This window comes from Delphinapterus leucas, chromosome 3 (genome assembly GCF_059928025.1).
Source record: "Delphinapterus leucas isolate spDelLeu-1000000601 "Yukka" chromosome 3, BTC_Dleu_Yukka2, whole genome shotgun sequence".
Lineage (NCBI taxonomy): Eukaryota > Metazoa > Chordata > Mammalia > Artiodactyla > Monodontidae > Delphinapterus > Delphinapterus leucas.
In genome coordinates this window covers 77,166,243-77,184,960 of record NC_143131.1, presented here as the reverse complement: position 1 = coordinate 77,184,960, position 18,718 = coordinate 77,166,243, and the positions used below count along the sequence as shown (strand labels likewise).

Sequence of the window (18,718 nt, the reverse complement as noted above, 5' to 3'; positions counted from 1 at the left end):
ATCTCTCTTAATTTCAGTATTTTTATCTCTAATCTGGAGAATATAATGAGACCCCACAGAGTTACCATGAGGATTCGATGAAATGATGGGGTACAGACAGTACTTGAGGGCCTGACATGTACCATATACTCAGCTAAGATTAGCTTAGGACCCAGATGAATACATGGCAAAAAAATGCAAGACAGAATTGATTAAATGTTACATTTTGGGGTATAGACATTCAACATGAAGGAGCTGAGAGCCGCTGAGACCTGAGATAATCAGAGAAGATTTGTAGAAATGTAATAAGGTCTAGAAATATGGGGAGGATTAAGGGAGTGTCTTATGCCCTCCATTAGGGCTGCTATAACAAAATATCATAAACTGGATGGCTAATAAACAACAAACATTTATTTCTCACAGTTTTGGAGGCTGAGTAGTCTGAGATCATGACAGCAGCAGATTTGGTGTCTGGTGGGAGCCCACTTCCTGGTTCATAGGTAGCTGTCTTTTCACTGTGCCCTCACACAGTGGAAAGTACAAGGGAGTTCTCTGGGGTCTCTTCTATAAGGGCACTAATCCCATTCGTGAGGGCTCCACCCTTAGGACCTGATTGCCTATCCAAGGACCCACCTCCAAATATCATCACATTGGAGATTAGGTTTCAACGTATGAATTTGCGGGGGGGGGGGCGGATGCAAATATTCAGTCTATAGCAGGGAGTGAGAAAATGAAATCTTGCTAGGTGAAAGAAAAAGAACAAGAAACAGAGGCAAGATGAGCAACATCATGTCAGGAGGCAAGAGAGATGAGGCCAGTCTGCTCCAGGTTATCTCTCCATGGCCTGACAGTGACAGGAGAGAATGGCAGGAGACTGGTGTGGAGAGAGACAATTCACTTCAGTTTGGATTTTTAAGATTTGAGGTAACATGATATCTAAGTAAGAATATACCTCATATTACTGGAGATGGGGTCAAGGCGTTCTGAAGAGGCTATAGCTTTTCAGGACTTCACCTCATAGCAATACTTAAACCCAGTGAGCTCTCAGTGACAGGAGAGAGCTCAGACCAAGGACTGAATTTGTACAGGATACAATCCAGTTACAGAGGAGAAAGCAGAAGAAGCTCAGTCAAAAGTAAACCCACCAAGAGGGGTGGTTAGAATTTTAGGAGAAAAGCTAGAATAGTGGTGTGGAGAACAGCATTCAGCAAGAGTGGGTAGCTAGAAGCCTGGGGAGGGCAAGGAGAGGAGATGGTCTATGAACAGCTGCTTCCTTCCTTAGATGGATGGAACCAGAATATCCAAAGGGAGCCCTGAAGGAGAGCCATTGTCTGGGGAGGGACACTGACTGGCTGTTCTGCCTCTGTTGGTTTTGCCTTTCCCTTGGATTCGGTTGTGCAGATGATCACCTTTCTGCTCCTCCCTGACTCCTGCTTCCATACCCCTACCCCTAGACCCAGACAACACCTTTTCTAGTGCTTTGGCCCAAAATGACCTCTTTTAATTCTCCCTTAGAACAGTTGGGACAGGCTAAATCTTTACAAAGTACTTAGAAACAACAGAAGAAAATACACAGGAGGCAGTACAGAGCATGGACTCTCCAGAACCAGACTCCCTTGGTTCAGATCCAGCCTCTCCCATTTAGTAGCTTCATAACCTTTGCAAGTTAATCTCTCTGTGTGTTGGTTTTCTAGTCTGAAAAAAAATGGGAATAATAACAGTACATATTTCATAGCGTTGTGCGAACCAAGTAGATCTAATATGTTTAAAGCTCTTAGTTGAGTGCCTGGCACATTTGTTTAAAGCTCTTAGTTGAGCGTCTGGCACATTTTAAGTGCAACATAAGTATTTGCTATTAAACAAGTACAGAATACAAAGAATTGAAAGAGCAGTATGCATAATGTTTATGAGTTACTAGAGCCTGGGCTTCCCTGGTGGTGCAGTGGTTGAGAGTCCGCCTGCCGATGCAGGGGACACGGGTTCGTGCCCCGGTCCGGGAAGATCCCGCATGCCGCGGAGCGGCTAGGCCTGTGAGCCATGGCCGCTGAGCCTGTGCGTCCGGAGCCTGTGCTCCACAACGGGAGAGGCCACGACAGTGAGAGGCCCACGTACCGCAAAAAAAAAAAAAAAAAAAATTACTAGAGCCAGCTCTGCCATATAATAGCTGTGTTACTTTAGACAAATGATTTAAGTTCTCTGGGCCTCAGTTTCTTCAGCTATAAAATGTGGGTACAGTACTAACTGCTTTATAATTGTGATGATTGAAAGAATCAGTACATGTAAAGTGTTTCATAAGTACTTAATAATTAACAGACATTATTATTAGCTGTGTGGCTTACCAATACAGCATCCTTATCACCAGGGATCACAGGTGCTGTTCCATTTTACACCTGATACAGGCAAAGAAAGCCACCCCCTCCCCCTGGGCCTGGCAAGTCACCATGGTAGATACAGCTTTTTTCATGTCCTTACCTCTTCATAGTCAGGAGCCAGATGAATGGACCACACTTTGTCTCACCTACCTAAGCCTGCTCACATTTCCTCTCCAGTCTACCCTTTTCTGTAGTGACTATGTGTGCTGATTTCACCCTTCATATGAGCCTCTCAAATCAACTGGGGGTGGGGGAGGGAGCTTTCTCTTAGAGTAGAAACCATTTTCAGTATTAACACCTGAACTTAGCATTAATATAACACGATTTAAGCACAATGAAATTGAAGATGATATAGTAATGAGTAGAGGAGAAGCGATTTAAGGGTCAAAGCTCTAAAAGGTCCCTTCTCTAAAAGCAGAGACATGCAGGAAAGTCAATTCCACAACTAAAAAGTCTGGAAAGAGGTTTTTATGGCAAAGAGCTAGGGACTTTTCAAGTCAGGGACAGTGCACTTGAAGGGAAGGAAATCTTGCTGTAGCTACATCCCGAACTCATCAGCTCCATCTGCCCAGAGCCACCATTTCTTACCCTGATGTCTGTTGAAGTGGATGGCAGGTTGCTCTGGCCTAACTTAACCTGTCACCAGACAAACGTTCTGCCACCAGCACAGACAGGATAGTTCAGAAAAAGTTCTCGTCAGCTGGATTAAAAAACTGCCTTTATATCCCAACCATTTGGATGCTTCTGCTTCCAGATACTGTGCAATCAGCAAGTGTCCATATGAAGGTACTTTAAATAGTCATTTCCTCAAAATAACAATCTATAAAACATAAATAGTAAATTTCATTTTACCATAAAAGAAAATTAGATTATCAGAAAGAGAAGCTATAAATCATGTTATACATCTGAACTTTTTATGTACCATAACTAATCACTTTGCTATCAGGGCACTGGGGAAATTACAATAAATTATATTTTGTGGGGTATGCACCACATGAATGAAGCCAAGATTATTATAGAAGTGACCTTCACCTTGTGTGATGTCATAGAAAAAATGATGCTGCCCTAATAACTTCATAGGGTTAATTAGTTTCAGAGAACACACAAGAGGCAGCGATGTCACAGAGCTTTTTTTAATTTTCTTTCCCGTGGGAAGTTGGGCTAATAAAAATGAAAAACATTTCAAGTAGCTGAGTAAGAAAGAAGAGTTGCATAGGGTTAGAAGGAAATGCTTTAGTGCTGTCTGCTTAGAAGGCCTAGTTCTTTTTTTCTGTAAGCTGCAAATCTTATTCTTTTCTCGTGCATCTTTTCCCATTGGCTTGGGAAGCTTTGAAATGACCATTGTTTTCAAAACCTGCTCTGAAGATGGATTTTTTTAAAATTTGCTGATGAACATGAATCCATTTAATCAGACAGGGACCTCTGCAGATAGGGAGACATTTATCTGTATAAAATATGCAGCTTTGTTTGTTCTCACTGCTTGGTTCCTCAGTGGGGGGGGGTGGTAAAGTTTCCACAGTCATGCTGGTTTCAGACAAAAAGATTTGCTGGTGTCAAAGACAGACTGTGGCCCTCCACTGGCATCTGGGGTACAGAAGGCTAAATCTTCTGAATAGAGCCATTGATGATTACATTTGGGGGAAACTTAATCATAGAGTAATTAGGCTTTAATTCTTACAAAAACTTACAATTAATTGGATCTTTTATACAACTTTTTTTTTGTTTGATTTAAAGTACCCTGTAGGTTAGTTATAGAAACTTAATTTAAATATGGATTTAATTAGAATTGTTTTATGATTTTAATGAGTCTTAAAAGTCTTTTGATGAGCAGCCTATATAATTATGGTATTTAAAATGATTGGCTAAATGCATACTTTTATAATTTACCTTTCAGGAAACTGTATTTTTATGGAGGCTATTTTTTGTATGATGAATTGTTTCATTTTATGTTCAGTTTTTGTGGGAATGGGTACTTATTACTGTCCCTAATCACCCAAGTGTTTTTTGTCTAGAATGAAATTAAACTTTCATGGAATCAAAAGCATCAGGCAGTAGCCCAATACCACAGTTAAATTTAATCACAAAAATATTTTTGTTTTTACTGTAAAGGAAACTGAATCATTGCTAAAACTTTTAGCTGGGGATTCAATTTTCCTACATAATCAGGTACAAATAAGTTACCTAAAGACAAGCTCTTTTTCTCTAGAAAAAAATGTGATTTTAGGCAAATGACTTGCAATTTTTTTAAATGAATGCAATATGGAGTTGTCAACTTTTTAATGCACTGTCAAAACAACTAGAAATGAGCACTTTCAATAAACATAAAAAGTTTTAAATTAGAAAAGAAAGGAAAACATTAGATACTTTCTTTCCTTTGAGTTGGTCCCAATCCAACCTATATTAAGTAAGATAACTTACATTTGATATTTTGGGGCTGATTAAAAGAAAGTTATATTAAATAAGTAATATTAGGACACATTTTTAGTTTCCTTTTTCTTTTTTTTTTTTTTTTTGCGGTATGCGGGCCTCTCACCGCTGCAGCCTCTCCCGTTGTGGAGCACAGGCTCCGTACGCATAGGCCCAGTGGCCATGGCTCACGGGCCCAGCTGCTCCGCGGCATGCGGGACCCTCCCGGACTGGGACACGAACCCGCGTCCCCTGCATCGGCAGGCAGACTCCCAACCACTGCGCCACCAGGGAAGCCCGATTTTCCATTTTTAATGACATTATTATGTTCTAGCCTTCGTATGTTCTATTTTTAAGTCAGATTATTTACATGTGCTTGAAAATCAATCAATGCAGTTTACATATCAAAAGAGTATAGGAGAGGGCTTCCCTGGTGGCGCAGTGGTTGAGAGTCCGCCTGCCGATGCAGGGGACATGGGTTCGTGCCCCGGTCTGGGAAGATCCCACATGCCCCGGAACGGCTGGGCCCGTGAGCCATGGCTGCTGAGCCTGCGCGTCCGGAGCCTGTGCTCCGCAATGGGAGAGGCCACAACAGTGAGAGGCCCGCGTACCGCAAAAAAAAAAAAAAGTATAGGAGAAACACCATATGGTCGTTGCAATAGATGTAGAAAAACATTTGACAAAACCATTTCATGATAAAAAAAAAAACTGTGAGCAAACTAGGAACAAAAGTGAACTTACTCAACTTGATTAATGGCTCCTGTGAAAAACCTACTGCTAACATAATATTCAGAGATCATAATACTCAGCAACAAGGCAATGATGTCTTTTATTTAACATTTACTGAAGATCCTAGCCAGTGCAATAAAACAAGCAAATGAAATAAAATGCATGCAAATGGAAAAAGGTAAAAGTAAAGTGTCCATAATTGCAGATGACATGACATAAATGTAGAAAACCCTAAGGGATCCACAAAATAGCTATTAAATCTTATAATGGAAAAGAACCTGAAGAAGAATATATACATGTATATAACTGAATCACTTTGCTGTACACCTTAAACTAACACAACGTTGTAAATCCAACTATACTTCAAATAAATAATAAATAAATCTAATGAATAAATTTAGAAAATTTGCAGGATACAAGGTAGAAATAAAAACTGGCATTTTTATAAACTAGCAACAAACACTTGACAATGAAAATTTTTATAATCCACAATTACATGATCAATTTATTTTTGAGAAAGATACCAAGCCAGTTCAGTGGAGAAAAAAAACATAGTCTTTTCAACAAATAGTACTAGAATAATTGGATATCTGTGTGGGGAAAAATATTAGCCTTGATCCTTACCTCAAAACTTCCACAAAGATTAGCTCAGAATTAGTACTAGGCTTAAATATGAGAGCCTAAACTATTAAACTTCTAAAGGAAAACACAGGAGAGAAAATATCTGAGATACCAGATTAGGTAAAATGTTGGACAAAAATTAAATAGGACATAAAAAGCATGAACTGTAAAAGAAGAAATAAAGTTTAAAATGGATTCTCATTGAGATTAAAAATTTTGTCTTCCAAAAGACAAAGTTAAGAAAACAGAAATCCATGCCAAGGTTGGAGAGAGATTTTCACAGAATATTTATGACAAAGAGCTTGAATCTAGAAAACATAAAGAACTCTTACAACTCAGTAAGAAAAATACAAAGGTGTATAGGAAAGTGATTCAGTTATACATGTACATATATCCATTCTTTTGCAGATTCTTTTCCCATATAGCATAATAACAGAATATTGACTAGAGCTCCCTGTGCTATACAGTAGGTCCTTGTTGATTATCTGTTTTATATATAGTAGTGTGTATATGTTAATCCCAAACTCCTAATTTATGCCTCCCCCCCACATTTCCCCTTTGGTAACCATAAGTTTTCTTTCCAAGTCTGTGAGTCTGTTTCTGTTTTGTAAATAAGTTCATTTGTATAACTTTTTTGAGATTCCACATATAAGTGATATCATATGATATTTGTCTTTCTCTTTCTGACTTACTTCACTTAGTATGATAATCTCTAGGTCCATCCGTGTTGCTGCAAATGGCATAATTTCATTCTTTTTTATGGCTGAGTAATATTCCATTGTAATATTCCATTGTATACATGTATCACATCTTCTTTATCCATTCCTCTGTCATTGGACAGTTAGGTTGCTTCCATGTTTTGGCTATTGTAAATAGTGCTGCAGTGAACACTGGGGTGCATGTATCTTTTCAAATTATGGTTTCCTCCAAATATATGTCCAGGCATGGGATTGCAGGGTCATGCGGTAGTTCTATTCTTAGTTTTTTAAGGAATGTCCATACTGTTCTCCATAGTAGTTGTATCAGTTTACATTCCCACCAAAAGTATAGGTGGGTTCCCTTTCCTCCACACCCTCTCCAGTGTTTATTGTTTGTAGACTTTTTGACGATGGCCATTCTGACTGATGTGAGGTGATACCTCATTGCAGTTTTGATTTGCATTTCTCTAATAATTAGCAATGTTGAGCATCTTTTCTCATGCTTTTTGGCCATCTGTATATCTTCTCTGGAGAAATGTCTATTTACATCTTCTACGTATTTTTTTGATTGGGTTGTTTTTTGTTTGATATTGAGCTGCACAAGCTGTTTGTATATTTTGGAGATTAATCCCTTGTCAGTCACTTCATTTGCAAATATTTTCTCCCATTCTGTCGGTTATCTTTTCATTTTGTTTATGGTTTCCTTTGCTGTGCAAAAGCTTTTAAGACTAATTAGGTCCCATTGGTTTATTTTTGTTTTTATTTTCATTACTGTAAAAGGCGAATCCAAAAAAATATTGCTGCAATTTATATCAAAGAGTGTTTTGCCTATGTTTTCCTCTAAGAGTTTTATAGTATCCAGTCTTACATTTAGGTCTTTAATCCATTTTGAGTTTATTTTTGTGTATGGAGTTAGAGAATGTTCTAATTTCATTCTTTTACATGCAGCTGTCCAGTTTTCCCAGCACCACTTACTGAAGAGATTGTCTTTTCTTCATTGTATATTCTTGCCTCCTTTGTCTAGGTTAATTGACCATAGGTGTGTGAGTTTATTTCTGGGCTTTCTATCATGTTCCATTGATCTATATGTCTGTTTTTGTGCCAGTAACATACTGTTTTGATTACTGTAGCTTTGTAGTATAGTCTGAAGTCAGAAAGCCTAATTCCTACAGCTCCATTTTTCTTTCTCAAGATTGCTTTGGCTATTTAGGGTCTTTTGTATTTCAATACAGATTTTCAAAAGTTTTGCTCTGTTCTGTGAAAAATGGCATTGGTAGTTTGACAAGGATTGCACTGAATCTGTATATTGCCTTGGGTAGTATAGTCATTTTGACAATATTGATTTTTCCAATCCAAGAACACAGTATATCTTTCCATGTGTTTGTGTCATCTTCAGTTTCTTCATCAGCATGTTATAGTTTTTGGAGTACAGGTCTTTTGACTCCTTAAATAGGTTTATTCCTAGATATTTTATTCTTTCTGATGTGATGATTAATGGGATTGTTTCCTTAATTTCTCTTTCTGATCTTTTGCTGTTAGCAGAAATGCAACAGATTTCTGTGTATTACTTTTGCATCCTGCAACTTTACTGAATTCATTGATGAGCTCTAATAGTTTTCTGGTAGTGTCTTTAGGATTTTCTATGTATAGTCTCATGTCATCCGCTAACAGTGACAGTTTTACTTCTTCTTGCATAAACAAAACTAAAAGACAACCTATGGACTGGGAGAAAATATTTGCAAATGATGCCACCAAGAAGGGCTTAATTTCCAAAACATACAAACAGTTCATGCAGCTCAATATAAACAAACAAACTAGTCAAAAAATGGGCAGAAGATCTAAATAGACATTTCTCCAAAAAAGACATATAGATGGCCAACAGGTACATGAAAAGATGCTCAACATCACTAATTATTAGAGAAATGCAAATCAAAACTACAGTGAGGTATCACCTCACACCAGTCAGAATGGCCATCATGAAAAAGGTGTGGAGGGTGTGGAGAAAAAGGAACCAACCTACACCACTGGTAAGAATGTAAATTGGTACAGCCAATGTAATGGAATATTACTCAGCCATAAAAAAGAATGGAATAATGCCATTTGCAACAACATGGATGGACACAGAATTTTCATACTAAGTGAAGTAAGCCAGACAGCAAAAGACAAATATCACATGATATCACTTATATGTAGAATCTAAAATAATAATAATAATGATATAAATGAACTTATTTACAAAACAGAAATAGATCCACAGACATAGAAAACAAACTTATGGTTACCAAAGGGGAAAGGTCAGGGAGGGATAAATTAGGAGCTTGGGATTAACATATACACACTACTATATATAAACTATTATAGATAACCAACTAGGACCTACTGTATAGCACAGGGAACTATATTCAATATTTTTTTTTTTTTTTTTCTGTACGCGGGCCTCTCACTGTTGTGGCCTCTCCCATCGCAGAGCACAGGCTCCGGACGTGCAGGCTCAGTGGCCATGGCTCACGGGCCCAGCCACTCCACAGCACGTGGGATCCTCCCAGACTGGGGCACGAACCCGCGTCCCCTGCATCGGCAGGCGGACTCTCAACCACTGCGCCACCAGGGAAGCCCTATACTCAATATTTTGTAATAACCTATAAGGGAAAAGAATCTGAGAAAGAATAGACATATCTATGTATAACTGAATCATTTTGCTGTATACCTAAAACTAACCCAACACTGTAAATCAACTGGAACTTCCATACATTGCTGTTAGGAATGAAAAATGGTACAGCTGCTTTGGAAAACAGTCTGACAGTACTTCATTGGGTTAAACCTATATTTATCACTGTACCCAGCAATTCACTCCTAGTGTGGTAAAAACACATGTCCACACAAAGATATGGTTGCAAGTGTTCATAGCGGCATTATTCATAATAGCAAAAAGGGCGGCAACCCAAATATCCATCAACTGTGAAATGGATAAACTGTGGTATATCTCTACAATGAAATACTACTCAGCAATAAAAAGGAACAAAATATTAATAACTCAAAAACATGAATGAATCTCAAAAATTTGCTATGTGTAAAAATTAAAAACTGAAGTCCAGGTACTATAAGATTCCAATAATATGAAATGCTATGACACAAAGTGGATCAAGTGACTGCCTAGAGCCACAGTTGGGAAATTTTATTGAGAGCAAAGGGGCATGAGAAAACTTTTTAGGATGAGGGAACTCCTCTTTTTCTGATTGTGGTGGTTCAAACAATTTAATTCAATTTAATTGTATGAAACTGCCAAAATTCATTAAACTGTTCATTTAAAATTCATTAATATTACTGTATATAGGTAACACTTCAATAAAGGGCATTCCTAAAATAATTTTTACATGTGGCGTTTCTCAAGAATTCAAATGGTATAGTTCAAATGAGGTCTTTTCTCTATACCGTATCCTTTCATCTTTTAATGATTTGTACATCTAGTTTTTTTCCTCAACTACAGAATTATAAATAATGTTTAGTCAAATGGTGTGCAAATGACTAATAAACGTATTAGTCATTTTACTGTTTAGATCTTTTCTTTTTCATAATAGGCCAAAGGCTGGCTAAAAGTTTTAGAAGTGATTCAGTCTCCTTTATCATGAAAACACTGCTCTGGGTTTCGGTATCAAAAGATACAAACATAAAGGAGTTATTCTGTGATTTTTCTTTCTTTGTTTTTTAGATTGTAATAACTCCATATAACTACTGGATAATGGAAATGAAGGTGATTGGTGGGAAACATGCAATTAAATGTGATTATAAATCATGCTCATTTGAAAGGTCAATGTCATTTTGATACTTTTAAAATTTTCAGGGCAACTAACAAGTGTGTTCTTTTGTCTGCCTTTCTACCAACCTCACCCACCTTAGTGGTCAATTTAATCAACCTGATATGAAACTACTAATATTACTAATAGAATGTCAAAGGTTGTAGGGACAGAAACATCTACTGAATGTAAGTTAATATATTAACCAAATGGCGCCTTTCCACTATGGTTATACAAATGCCCAATTTATTGCTTCTTTTGGGCTTCCATTCACTCTTTCATAAAGTGTCTTTTATCTTCAACACTGTATTTTCCAAACTAATGCTAAATTACAGAAAATTGAGCATTTCTAGGACCTTGGAATGAAGCAGGCAATCTATTGAAGATAATCTTCTTAAATTACTGATTGTGACCTAAGAGATGTTATATAAATAACTATCAAATTATCTGCTTATTTTATATTTTGTTTCCTATTTATTATATTTAAGTTTTTTAGTGATTGTTTTCTTTAAAAAAAAAAAAGTCCTGCTAGTCATTCCATGCTGAGCAAATTAACTAACATGTTCTGGATCAAGTATTTGCATCTTAAATATCCAAATATATACGTACAATTAATAAAGAAAAGTATATTTGTTTTCAAATACTTGACGGGCTCTTACCTAATATGGAAGATAGTCTTTGTTTGAAATTCCAAGTGTACAATTTAATGAATTTTGGTAATTTCATACAAGTAAATTGAATTAAATAGTTTGTACCTCTACAGTCAAGATACAGAAGAGTTCCGTCATCCTAAAAAGTTCTCTTTGCTCTCAATACATTTCCCACCTCTGGCTCTAGGCAGTCACTCACCTACCACAGGAGATGGTCTTGTTTTGAGTTGTTTCAGAGTGTGATTTTTACTAATGGATATGAGTTAAAGAGATATCAGTATGATATAAGGAAGAGTTTTCTGACAATTAGGTATAAACTCTTCATCAATTAGAGAGGTCTGAACACTTGCAAATTAAAATCAATGCCTCAAAGTCTCTTCCCATTCCAGGGTTCTATGACTATCTTGTTCGTGCTTTGGAATAGCATGTTCTAGTTAATTTGCATTTTTCTGAATAACCCTAAGTTAACTCTGGGTAACTCTTCAGGTTTTTGTTTCAACACTTGGTGACAGTCTTTATAAAATGTGTTATAAAAGTGTTCTGTCTTATTATCTTGGTGTACATTGTGCTAGATTTGTGGGTTTTCTTTTTTTATGATTGAGAATGTTATGATGACTTGGAGTTACCATCATTTCTGAACATTAATCATCACTGACAAAATTATCAGTGAAGAATATGAGGGAGTTTAGGTTCTGTAATTTGCTTTTTTAAAAATAACTCTCTGATCTCAGTTTTCTTTGTTTTTCATCTTTTTCTCCTCCCCTCCCATACCCCCAGTAGAGTCCTCTTTTCACTGTCTGTCCCTGTCTGCATCAACTGGCTTGCCAGTCTGAATCTGAATTGGTGAAAAATGCCAGTTTTCTTTATTGCTTGTCTCCATGCCCTCTAACCAGATATTTCAAATTTACCTTTTCTTCTTCTTATTCAACAACTCTCTAGCCATGTCAACCCTTCCCCTTCCTCACACCCGTCTTATCCTTATTACCTGCCTGCGTGGATTATTTCAACAACCTCTTTGTTTCCAGTCTTTCCCAATTCTGACTAAGTTTTATATTTCACTGTCAAACTGAGCTTGTCCGAATTCAGGATTTCATTCCTTAGCACAAGAACGTGCAGGGATTTCCTACTGCGTGGCCCATCAATTCCAAACTACCCCCACTAGGCTTTTAAATCCCTCCACAAATGGCTCTACTACATGACTTAAGATTCATTTGTTGCTCTGTACACACTGGCCCTTTTTTGCCTCTGGAACACATGTTCCTACCCTCATGTCTTTGCTTGACATGACATTGTTGCTCAATCATCTTTACTCTATCTGAACTGAAGGTGTCCTTCAAGTACTACTTCCTTCACAAAACCTTTTCTGTCAGCTCCTATCCATACCAATTTCTAATGAATGGAGAATGCTTAGCTCTCAATAACTCCCTTCATTTTTACACATTAGCTCTATCTCTGTGCTGGATTGTACGGTCCACAAGGGCAGAGACCAGATCCTTTGTTGAATTTGTTTCCCCATAATGTCAAGTTCAATGCAGGGCACATAGTATTCCTAACTTTACAATGTACTTTTCACATACATTTTCTCTCTTATTTTATATACCATAAACAACATAAACACCTGCAGATTGACTTATTTGTTGTCACTCATTCCTTGCTTACCTGAACATCGCTATCATTTATTGTTCTGAAAGAGCTCCTCTTACCTCTTCTCTTCTTCCAAATGTAAATAGTATTCACTACTTTATGAACGTCAGTAAATACTGGCATTGATATACCAGTAAGGAAAGAAAACCATAAAAGCGAAAGTATGAATTATCTGTACTATACTAAATGAAATCAATCCTAATCATTAAAAGTTACATAGAGTTTTTTAAAAATTTTAAATGGCCTAAACTTATACGCAGATAAAACAGAGACCCACAATTCTTTATCTGCAATTCTGAACTACAGAAAGCTCTTAAGCTGAAAGTCTTTGTAAATTTATAGTCTTAATTTATTCCACTTAAAATAAATGTTTATATGTTTTGCTGCAAATATATTAATATATTGGGTTATAGGGTACTGCCCTAGACCCTGTTGGGAATGCTTCCTAATAAAAAGAATGTGTATTGTATTACCTTTTTTAAAATCTAAAAAAAGGTCTGAATTCTGAAAATGACCTCAGGGGTTTCAGATAAGGGATTATGGATCTGTAATACATTTGTATAGTGCTCTGCAACCCTTCATTTAATAATATCATTTGATCCTCCAAATAATGTTATAAGGTAGCTACTACTACTGTTATTATTTCCATTTTCCAGATTAGAAAAGATGCAGGAAGATTAAGTGACTTGATGGTGAATGATAGGACTGAAGCTCATGTTTTCTAATTTTAAGTCCTAATCCCTTTTCTATGCCAATACTTTGAGCAGATGCTTTGGAAGTCATTCTGAGTTGTAGATTCTTCATAGACGAAATACAGAAGGTACAAACTTAAGATAAAATATGACTTAAAGAGATACCAAAGATTAAGTTTCCTCTGAGTTGAACGTTTAGAGTCTAATACTTTCTAAAGACTATATGCATATATATGTACATGTATATATGTACATATATAAGTAGTTTGTAAAGTCAATTTCACTCCCCGTTAATATAACTTACATGATAATAGTACAAAATCTGTACCTAAGTTTCTTAAATATTTTCATGTATAAACAATAGGAGATTTCTGTTGACCTTGGAGAAGATATGAGCCTTCCTTTTAGACTAAGAACAGAAAGCAGATAAAATATTCTAATATAAGGAGTATGAGGTGTATGTTTTTGTGGCTAGGGAATTTGTTAAAAGGCAGAAGAGGGCTTCCCTGGTGGCGCAGTGGTTGAGAGTCCGCCTGCCGATGCAGGGGACACGGGTTCATGTCCCGGTCCAGGAAGATCCCACATGCTGCGAAGCGGCTAGACCCGTGAGCCATGGCCGCTGAGCCTGCGCGTCCGGAGCCTGTGCTCCGCAACGGGAGAGGCCACAACAGTGAAAGGCCCACGTACCGCAAAAAAAAAAAAAAAAAAAAAAGGCAGAAGAGAAAGTAAAGAAACCATAAATGGGATGGCAAGTAGGTTGGCTTTCCAGAATGAGAATTCTTCTAAGAAAAGGGCAAAGGAACTTGAGTCCAGGGACTGTGTCCTAGGCATACTTGTGTTCCAAGTGTGCTTGGGCTTAGTAAATGTCCAACAGATGAATGACTACCAAACAAAACTAAGTGTGATAGAAATGATAGGCAAATATTTCTGAATCCTATTGTTCAAAGCTGAAAAATAAAACTGCATCAAGTTTAGGATACTCACAGAATGGGTCATTACAGTTTTGTAGAACTAAAACTTCCTTAATTCCCATATTCTAAGAAAAGCACTGAGTTTTGAATGAGCCAACTGAAATTTAAATTCTAGCTTGGCCACTGGACAGCTGTGTGGCCTGGTACAAAGAAGTACATTTAAAAGTCCCAGTTTCCTTAATTGTAAAAATAGGGATCATAATATTTACTCTGAATAGTTGTTTTAGGATTAAATTAGATAATATATATGGAAGGGATAACATAGCACCCAATACATGGTCATCCTTCTTTGCACCCCTGCTTCCTTCCTTCCATCCTTTCATCCATCCTTCCATCATTAACATCCATAACACCTTTCCAAAGTAGCCAACTCTGGCCATACTTTTGGTGTAGTCTGAAACAGGGTCAGAAAAAGAAGACCCACAAAATTCTCCTCTTGCTGTTCTGTGCTCAGGTATACAAGAACACTTGGGGCACAGCAGGAGAAAGGTGAGCTACAAGAAGGGCTTTAATTACTGGGAACCTGCTCTGCACCTTCCTAGAGATACCACAGTGCTACCGACCTGTTTACTCATTCATTCCTCAAGTATTTGCTTAGTGGTATTACCAGGTATAATACTTCACTAGGTTCTGAAATTATTGAGATAATAAATTCAGTCCTCAAAAAGGCAGGGGACCACATGGTAGGGAATACAGAAGTTTAAAAAATAATTGCAAATCATCTCTCAAGGTATATAACACTAGAAGTCAGTAATCACATACCTCTGTATTACCATAAAGGAAAAAGTGAGATATCTTGCCTGAGAGAAGCAGAGGAGGAGTCTGGAGACAGAGGTGGACAGAGAAAACTTGGCAGAAGAGGGGACATTTAACATATTCTGAAAGACCTTTAACCTTTAAAATCTCTTAGGAGTTTTCCATCTTCGGTCATGGTTAAACTATAAAGAATGAAATTGATATATCAAAATTTCAATAAATGTTTTATTCTTTTTATTGGATCAAGTTTTTGCAAAATGCTGGTTTCCATTGTCTTTATGTTGATGTAGTTTTGTTCTCTCCTAGCTCCCCTCCTGACTGGATGAGTCACAGCACGTCTTACAGCAGTAATACATTAGGTTAATAAAGCAATTATTTAATTGACTCTAATTTCATTGGCATTTCTATTAGCTAAAGGAAAGAGGTTCAATCACTGTTTACATTTGTAAAGCCAATATTATGGTTTAAATTATGGCCTTTGGACAAAATTGAAAATTGAAGCCTGATAATCCTTAAAGCAATATTTACAGAGGACTCTTTGTCTTTGTAAAGAATAAAGGGAACGGAAACAAGAGCACATTAAATCAGAGGGGCTTTTAAATATTCATTTTGCAATCAGGTTCACTGGTTTCCAGGCCACTATCTACCTTCATCATTCTTTTTGTAAAGAAATACCAAATCTCTTGCTTTAATTAGCCTGTGAAATAGAACCTATTGCTTCACATTTTTGTTTTTGATTCTGGAGTACAGGAGTTCCAGATATAACTCTCACAGTACAAATATTATTCTTCAACAGAAACATCTTGGGAGATACTGCAAAAATGCCGACATTTTGAATAGGTAGCTTGATTGAAAGTGTGTGCTACCTAACACCCCCTAGTAAAACCTCTTACAACCACCCAATGAAATAACTATAAAAACACTAAAACTGATAAAAACTAACAACTCCAAGATCAGTCAGTAATCCTGTTGTCAATGGTTTTCCATGAATCACAAGATGATGGAAGTGGTCTAGATGGAGTTCTCTTACTTTAAAGATGAATGACCAAAGAACCCAAATAGTGCTTGTGAAAATATGCTCCAGCTTGAGGGAATGTGAAAATCACTCTGAAAAACAAATAAACAAACACACAGAAACATGCTTAATATGGGGATCAGACAAAAAGGTTAGAACAATCTCGTATCCTCCATAGCATATAAGGCAAGCCTCTGAACAAACTGTAGAAACCCGTAGGTTACAATATGTAATGCAAGAGAAGCAATGAGATGCAATAACAAGAGGCCAAAGTAACAACGGAAGTGGATAAGATTTGGAAAAAAGTAAAAGGATTTAAGTTGGCACTAAAGAAAATCAAATTAATTTTTATATGTAGTAAATTTTAAGAAAGAGGAAAACAGATTTAAAGCATCCAGGAAGGAAAAAATAAAGCAGGTTACCTAAAAAGGGACAAAATTAGGCTGGGCTTAAACTTCTCTGAAGCATTAAGTGCTATGAGATGATGGCACATCTACAGCATTTTTTTAGTGCCATCTTTAACTTAAAGAAAGGTGACAAAAATAGTACACAGATTTCTCATTTACCATTCACCCAGATTCCCCTTATGTTTAACATCTTACATAACCAAAAAACACTTATCAGAATTAAGAAATCAACCTTAGGATACTACTCTTAACTAAAGTACAGAACTTTTTTCTACCATTGTCCTTTCGTTGTTCCGGGATCCCACATTGCATTTAGTTGTCATGGCTCCTTAGTCTCCTCCAATCTTTGCCAGTTCTTGAGTCTTTGTCTTTCATAACCTTGACACTTTTGAAGGGTACTGGTCAGTTATTTTTGTAGACTGTGCCTCAATTTGTTTGTCTGATGCTTTCTCATTAGATTAAGGTTGTGCATTATTGGTAAGGAAACCATAGAGGCAATGGGCCCTTCTCAGTGTCTCATATCAGGGATTAAATAACATCAGTAAGTCTTATTACTGGTGATGTTACTCTTGGTCACTTAGTTAAGCTGGTGTTTGTTAGGATTCTCTAATGTTGTTACTCTTTTTCCTCTGTAGTTACTAAATATTTGAGGGAGATACTTTGACCTTATGCAAATATCCAATTTCTGCATAAACTTTTACCTATTAATTTTAGTAGCCATTGTACTGTGTGGCAATATTGCCATGGTGTTTTAATAGTGATTTCTATTTCTCTTATTTCTTTGTATATATTATTTAGAATTGTTATTTGAGTAAGAGTTGTCACATATCCCCCTATTTATTTACTTATTTATATTAGTATGGATTCATGAATATTTATTTTATTATTCGGTTATAATGTAATGCAATCATTATTTATTTTGTTGCTCAAGCTGTTCCAACTTTGTCAATTAACTTTTCCAGGCTGGCTCCTAAGCCTTTTTTATATACTCCCATCTTTTTTTTTTTAACCTCCTTACTTTCTTTTTTTTTTTTTAATTTTATTATTTATTTATTTATTTTAGGCTGCGTTGGGTCTTTGTTGCTGCACGCAGGCTTTCTCTAGTTGCAGCGAACAAGGGGCTACTCTTCATTTCGGTGTGTGGGCTTCTCATTGCAGTGGCTTCTCTTGTTCCGAAGCACTGGTTCTGGGCACACAGGCTTCAGTAGTTGTGGCACACGGGCTCTACAGCACAGGCTCATTAGTTGTGGTACATGGGCTTAGTTGCTCTGCAGTACGGGGGATCTTCCTGAACCAGAGATCAAACCCATGTCCCCTGCGTTGGCAGGCCAATTTTTGTTTGTTTGTTTTGTTTTGTTTTTGAAATAGCTGGCTTTATTTATGATTTGCTCATTTTACCTTCTTTACCACCTTTTTTTTTTCTGAGATATACATTTTAAAATAATAACTAGAATTATGACTTATAACATTATACCAGAATATATAAGAATTTTAGAAATTTCATGCAATGTCTGAAACATTTATATTAACATATTTCCATACAAATAACCCAAAGAAAGTTTAGTATTAGTTGTTTTTTGTTTTTGTTTTTTTATACTGCAGGTTCTTATTAGTCATCAATTTTATACACATCAGTGTATACATGTCAATCCCAATAGCCCAATTCAGCACACCACCATCCCCATCCCACTGCGGTTTTCCCCCCTTGGTGTCCATACGTTTGTTCTCTACATCTGTGTCTCAACTTCTGCCCTCCAAACTGGTTTTCTAGGTTCCACATACATGCGTTAATATATGATATTTGTTTTTCTCTTTCTGACTTACTTAACTCTGTATGACAGTCTCTAGATCCATCCACGTCTCAACAAATGACTCAATTTCGTTCTTTTTTATGGCTGAGTAATTTTCCATTGTATATATGTACCACAACTTCTTTATCCATTTGTCTGTCGATGGGCATTTAGGTTGCTTCCATGACCTGGCT

General features: G+C 36.8%; 2 protein-coding genes across 5 annotated transcripts in view; one reads left to right on the top strand and one right to left on the bottom strand.

The window, feature by feature from the left end:
* The window catches only part of KIAA0825 (KIAA0825 ortholog), a 412,907-nt gene that overhangs the window by 367,039 nt on the left and 27,150 nt on the right, over positions 1–18,718 (top strand). The gene's annotated exons all lie outside the window — the stretch shown is intronic.
* Positions 676–18,718, bottom strand: part of LOC111184341 (uncharacterized) — a 73,584-nt gene continuing 55,541 nt past the window's right edge. For all 4 annotated transcript variants that reach the window (XM_089908395.1, XM_089908392.1, XM_089908393.1 and 1 more), the window contains one exon: positions 676–16,419. The gene's annotated coding sequence lies outside the window, so the exon portion shown is untranslated. The remainder of the gene's footprint in view (positions 16,420–18,718) is intronic.